Source organism: Salvelinus sp. IW2-2015, linkage group LG36 (genome assembly GCF_002910315.2).
Source record: "Salvelinus sp. IW2-2015 linkage group LG36, ASM291031v2, whole genome shotgun sequence".
NCBI lineage: Eukaryota > Metazoa > Chordata > Actinopteri > Salmoniformes > Salmonidae > Salvelinus > Salvelinus sp. IW2-2015.
Genome location: NC_036875.1, coordinates 26,688,639 through 26,694,305, shown reverse-complemented (window position 1 = coordinate 26,694,305; position 5,667 = coordinate 26,688,639). Strand labels below are relative to the sequence as shown.

General features: G+C 42.3%; 1 non-coding gene across 1 annotated transcript; it reads left to right on the top strand.

The window, feature by feature from the left end:
• The first annotated feature begins 1,667 nt into the window (after positions 1 to 1,667).
• Positions 1,668 to 1,741, top strand: trnan-guu (transfer RNA asparagine (anticodon GUU)). The gene has a single exon. It is a non-coding gene; the product is annotated as a tRNA-Asn (tRNA).
• The last annotated feature ends 3,926 nt before the right edge of the window (positions 1,742 to 5,667 follow it).

The window sequence follows — 5,667 nt, the reverse complement described above, 5'->3', positions numbered from 1 at the left end:
GCCTCCTGAGTACTCCTATAATGCACGAAAAAAGGGCTTTGGTCTCTATCATGAGACGAAGGGCTTTCGAGTCTACATAATAATGAGAAAGGGCTTTGAGTCTCTATAATGAGAAAGGGCTTTGAGTCCTCTACATGAGAAAGGGCTTTGAGTCTCATCATGATGCCACAGTGTTCAGAGTCTGTATCCTTGTGCTGTAACTCCCATTGATTGTGAATTAGTTGAAGTCCAAACTCTTCAAGCTGCAAACAAATAACCCTGCTCTGCATTCTTAATTTTCTACAGCGCGAGGCTGTTCTAACTGCAAATACTTGTTCACTGTGGCAACACACACACACACACACACACACACACACACACACACACACCACACACACACACACACACACACACACCAACACACCACACACACACACACACACACACACACACACACTAGTAGGTTAGGACCTGAGCTATACTAAGAGCTGGTTATAAAGAGCAGTGAAAGGGCATAGTGTGAGACTCATCTTCGGTCTGGTGTTTCATGGCAGCGTCAAAATTATGTGTGACTGTGCGTTTGTGTGTATTTTTTCAAGGTATATGTGTGTGGGAGTCGTCTGCTGTAATGATCTAATATTGTGTAACCCAGCTGCTCTATTAAGTTCTGGGTCCATACGTGTTAAGGGAATGGATCCAGAAATGCTAGAACGAGGAGCGGACCCAGAACGAGGAGCTCCACACTCTCTCTTTGCAAGTTACGGGCCGATTGCCKCTTRCCCTTCAGAAATTCGAAAGATGCTAATACTTTCAAAATCGTGATTTGTCCAAATAACCAGTGATGAAAACCAAACACCGGAACTACTGCTGCTTGTTATCCCAATCAGAATCTGTCCCGGCATTAACATACCTGATTTAGCACCCATACAAGCATACCTGAACACACAACATGTGGCTCTCTATGAGCAGGAATGAGGAACAGCAACTGACAAACAGCTGCAGAGCTCAGGTTGTGCTCAGTCATAGCTCAGGTAGTGCTCAGTGATAGCTCAGGTAGTGCTCAGTGATAGCTCAGGTAGTGCTCAGTTTCAGCACCGCATACAGCAGTTTTTCTACATGGTGCCAAAGATWATAGATGTACTGACAAGATACAGTACATATCTCTCCGCCCTAACAATGGGAGTCGTTGTCCACAAAGCGGCACGGCGGGATGTCTATGCTTTCTTTGGATTGGTAAATATATCTCATTATTGTGATCCATTATTATAATCCTTACAAAAACTCTTTGCTTGCGAGGCGTAACAACGAAAAAACACCACCTGCTGGAAGGAGACAGATTTTCTGCCGAGTTGAGCCTCTCTTCCTTACTGTTTGTGGCCAAATGCTTTCTTAGCTTTCTCACTGGCGCAATCAGCAAGTGCGTTAGATTATTAGTCTGAAGGTTGGTGGTTCGAACCTACCCAGGAAAAGAAACCTTTTCTAGTCATGAAAAATCCTCATTAGAATGAAGTTATTCAGCGGGTTGATATGTGCAGGGTTCTATCGCAGCACTAACACACCTGATATACAATAGCTCTCCAGGACTAGGAGTGTTGACCCACTAAAAAAACTGCAGAGCTCAGGCTGTGTATAAAGTGAGATTTCAGCAGCATGCACAGTAGTTTGTTCTATCGCGTCTTGTCGCAGTAGTCTCTGTGGCGCAATCGGCTAGCSCGTTAGACTGTTAATCTAAAGGTTGMTGGTTCGAGCCCAACCAGGGACGGAAAGTTTTTCTTATCGCACAACCGTAGGTTTACAGACTATTTGCAGATTGTAATGAATGGAGTCATGCTTTCAGAACCACGTGACTGCACGTCCACTGCATGAGGTAGATACTGATAAACACTTTCASTTCGGAGGAGATGGAACCTGCCAGTGACCATTTTACAGTAATGAATAAAAATAAACTATGTAAGAACATAGGAATACAAAATTAATAWCATAGCAATAACCTAATAGCAATAGCATTTTTGTATCTATTTTTTTCTGTGCTTCCGATTKATGGTGTTGTACATCGAAAGCAGCTTCCACATGTTTAACATYAAGGTTATCAAAAAGCATCTGGAAACCAAACAACTCAACTCATTAGAATTAAGMTATTCAACCGCTTGAGAAGAACATCGCCAGGAGATCTAATGGCGGGAAGACGCTATCATTAACAAATAGCGGTGAAGTAAAAAAATATGCTGGTGKAATGAAAATGGAAAACATATTCATGTTATTTGTATTTGTGTTTATTATGGATCCACATTAGCTGCTTCCTACTCTTCCTGAAAAATTAAGCCAGTAATCTCCCATGGTGTCATGCCAATAAGGACTATTAGATTAGGAGGAGCATGGCAGTGCTATTTCCCACGTGAGAATATAGTGGGACACATGTGTTACTGTCTATGTGACTATATTTGCTGTAATATGTGTGTCATTGAAGCTCATTAACCTAAGCAAAACCCYCGTCCTCCATAAAAAACAACCCTACAGGCGTTAGGGCACCCAGCCCATTTCAGCACTTCTTTTTTATGGGAGAAGGGGAGCGTGGGCGGGGTGGGAGGGCTGAGCGCTGTGTGCARGGAGTGTAATTAAGAGCTATATTAAATCTGTATCGATGAAGCGTTACAGATTGTGCGATAGAAATGTAAYGGTAATTTCCGATTGGGCTGGGCAGGATTTACGGTGAATGCAGTCTCTGCGAACGTGGAAACATTGCCTTTAGATTTCAACCACGCTGTAATGCTGAACTTCAGCACTAAAGATTGAATTTTTTTATTTATTTTATTTCATAGTAGAACCCTAAATAGTAGAATAATAGAACCCTAAATTAAGCTTTACTATTTTTACATATTTTATTTATTTATTTAACCTTTATTTAACCAGGTAGGCAAGTTGAGAACAAGTTCTCATTTACAATTGCGACCTGGCCAAGATAAAGCAAATCAGTTCGACACATACAACAACACAGAGTTACACATGGAGTAAAACAAACATACAGTCAATAATACAGTAGAAAAATAAGTCTATCTACAATGTGAGCAAATGAGGTGAGATAATGGAGGTAAAGGCAAAAAAAGGCCATGGTGGCGAAGTAAATACAATATAGCAAGTAAAACACTGGAAAGGTAGATTTGCAGTGGAAGAAATTGCAAAGTAGAAATATAAATAATGGGGTGCAAAGGAGCAAAATAAATAAATAAATACAGTAGGGGAAGAGGTAGTTGTTTGGGCTAAACTATAGATGGGTTATGTACAGGTGCAGTAATCTGTGAGCTAATCTGACAGCTGGTGCTTAAAGCTAGTGAGGGAGATAAGTGTTTCCAGTTTCAGAGATTTTTGTAGTTCGTTCCAGTCATTGGCAGCAGAGAACTGGAAGGAGAGGCGGCCAAAGGAGGAATTGGCTTTGGGGGTGACCAGAGAGATATACCTGCTGGAGCGCGTGCTACAGGTGGGTGCTGCTATGGTGACCAGCGAGCTGAGATAAGGGGGGACTTTCCCTAGCAGGGTCTTGTAGATGACCTGGAGCCAGTGGGTTTGGCGAAGAGTATGAAGCGAGGGCCAGCCAACGAGAGCATACAGGTCGCAGTGGTGGGTAGTATATGGGGCTTTGGTGACAAAACGGATGYCACTGTGATAGACTGCATCCAATTTATTGATTAGGGCTATTTTGGCTATTTTGTAAATGACATCGCCGAAGTCGAGAATCGGTAGGATGGTCAGTTTTACGAGGGTATGTTTGGCAGCATGAGTGAAGGATGCTTTGTTGCGAAATAGGAAGCCAATTCTAGATTTAACTTTGGATTGGAGATGTTTGATGTGAGTCTGCAAGGAGAGTTTACAGTCTAACCAGACARCTAGGTATTTGTAGTTGTCCAATAGCCAGCTCCACAAGCTGTAATGGCTGCTGCTCTGTAATTCACAGCTGTGAATCTTGGTGATGATCCTGGAGGGTTCTGTGATGACTGATAATATTTTGTTCCTCTATGGCTGATGGTGAAGTGCTGTATAGTGTGGATGTGTACTTGACCAGATAAAGGAAAGCTGTGAGGGTTACATGCTGACCAGACTGCTCGCATGCGTGCGTCAGCGTGCACATGTTGATTTTGTCCACCCACACCAGACGCGATCAGGACATGCAGGTTGAAATATCTGAACCTGTAACGGCTGTCTTCCTCCTCCTCAGACGASGAGGAGTAGTAAGGATCGGAGGACCAATGCGCAGCGTGGTACSTGTTCATGCTCTTTAATAAAACAATCGAACACWGAAACAAAACAATAAACGACACGTGAAATAACAAACCGAAACAGTTCCYTGTGGAACACACAGACACAGAAAATAAACACCCACGAAACACAGGTGGAAAAAGGCTACCTAAGTATGATTCTCAATCAGAGACAACGATAGACAGCTGCCTCTGATTGAGAATCATACCAGGCCAAACGCAAAAACCAACATAGAAAAARGAACATAGATCYCCCACCCAACTCACGCCCTGACCATACTAAAACAAAAGAAATAACAAAAGAACTAAGGTCAGAACGTGACAGAACCAACTATATTAATTTGTGGACAGGTCGAAAAGCATTGAACATTTATGGCAATTTAGCTAGCTAGCTTGCTGTTGCCAGCTAATTTGTATTGGGATATAAACYTTGGGTTGTTATTAGCTACTCTGACAATTAATCCACAGATAAAAAGGTAAACCGAGTTTGTTTCTAATAATTTCTCCTCCTTCAGTCTTCTTCTTCTTCTTTGGACTTTATATGGAGGTTGGCAACCAACTTTAAGGTACATTAACACTACCAGCTGGACTGGAGTATGGACCTCAGTTCATCTTTCAATCACCCACGTGGGTATACGTTCCTAAACCAATGAGGAGATGGGAGAGGCGGGACTTGCAGCACATCAAGCATCAGAAATAGAACCAAGTTCTATTTTAGCGCCTGGCTACATAGACGTGCGCGAGCAGTGTGAGTGCAGTGATTGAATAACATGTATGTGTACATTTATTTTGCAACGATCGCGCACGTGACACGAGCGGTGTGGCATGTTAGGGTTAGAGTTAGGGTTGCGGTTGGCAGTACAGCTGTAGGGATCAGTGGAGGATCCTCAGAGGAGGAAGGGGAGGACCATTGTACTCAGTGAAATTCATAACAAATTTAAATAGGGAAACATTAAAAAAGTTGTCATTTTTTTAGATAAAACTATACAAAATATATTAATGTCACCAAATAACTGATTAAACACACTGTTTTGCAATGAAGGTCTACAGTACCCTCAACAGCATCCATTCAACATCCTCCAACCTATCAGAGCTCTTGCAGGATGAACTGATATGAATCTAGCACTGAAAGTATAAGCTACAGCTAGCTACCACTGCAATGCATAAAGTGTGGTGAGTAGTTGACTCAAAGAGAGATAYAGACAATAGTTGAACAGTTAAGGACATCCAGCAGATCCAACACTGCAACTGTTCCATGTCAAGGTACTGTACGTTTTCGGTTTTATACATTTATTGGTACCGGGGCCCACCGGTAAAACTGTTYAACTGCTTGCTGAGTCCCCGCGATGTGCAACTCTTCAGGAAGTCAGGAACCAATATACACAGTCAGTTAGGAAAGCAAAGGCTAGCTTTTTCAAACAGAAATTTGCATCCTACA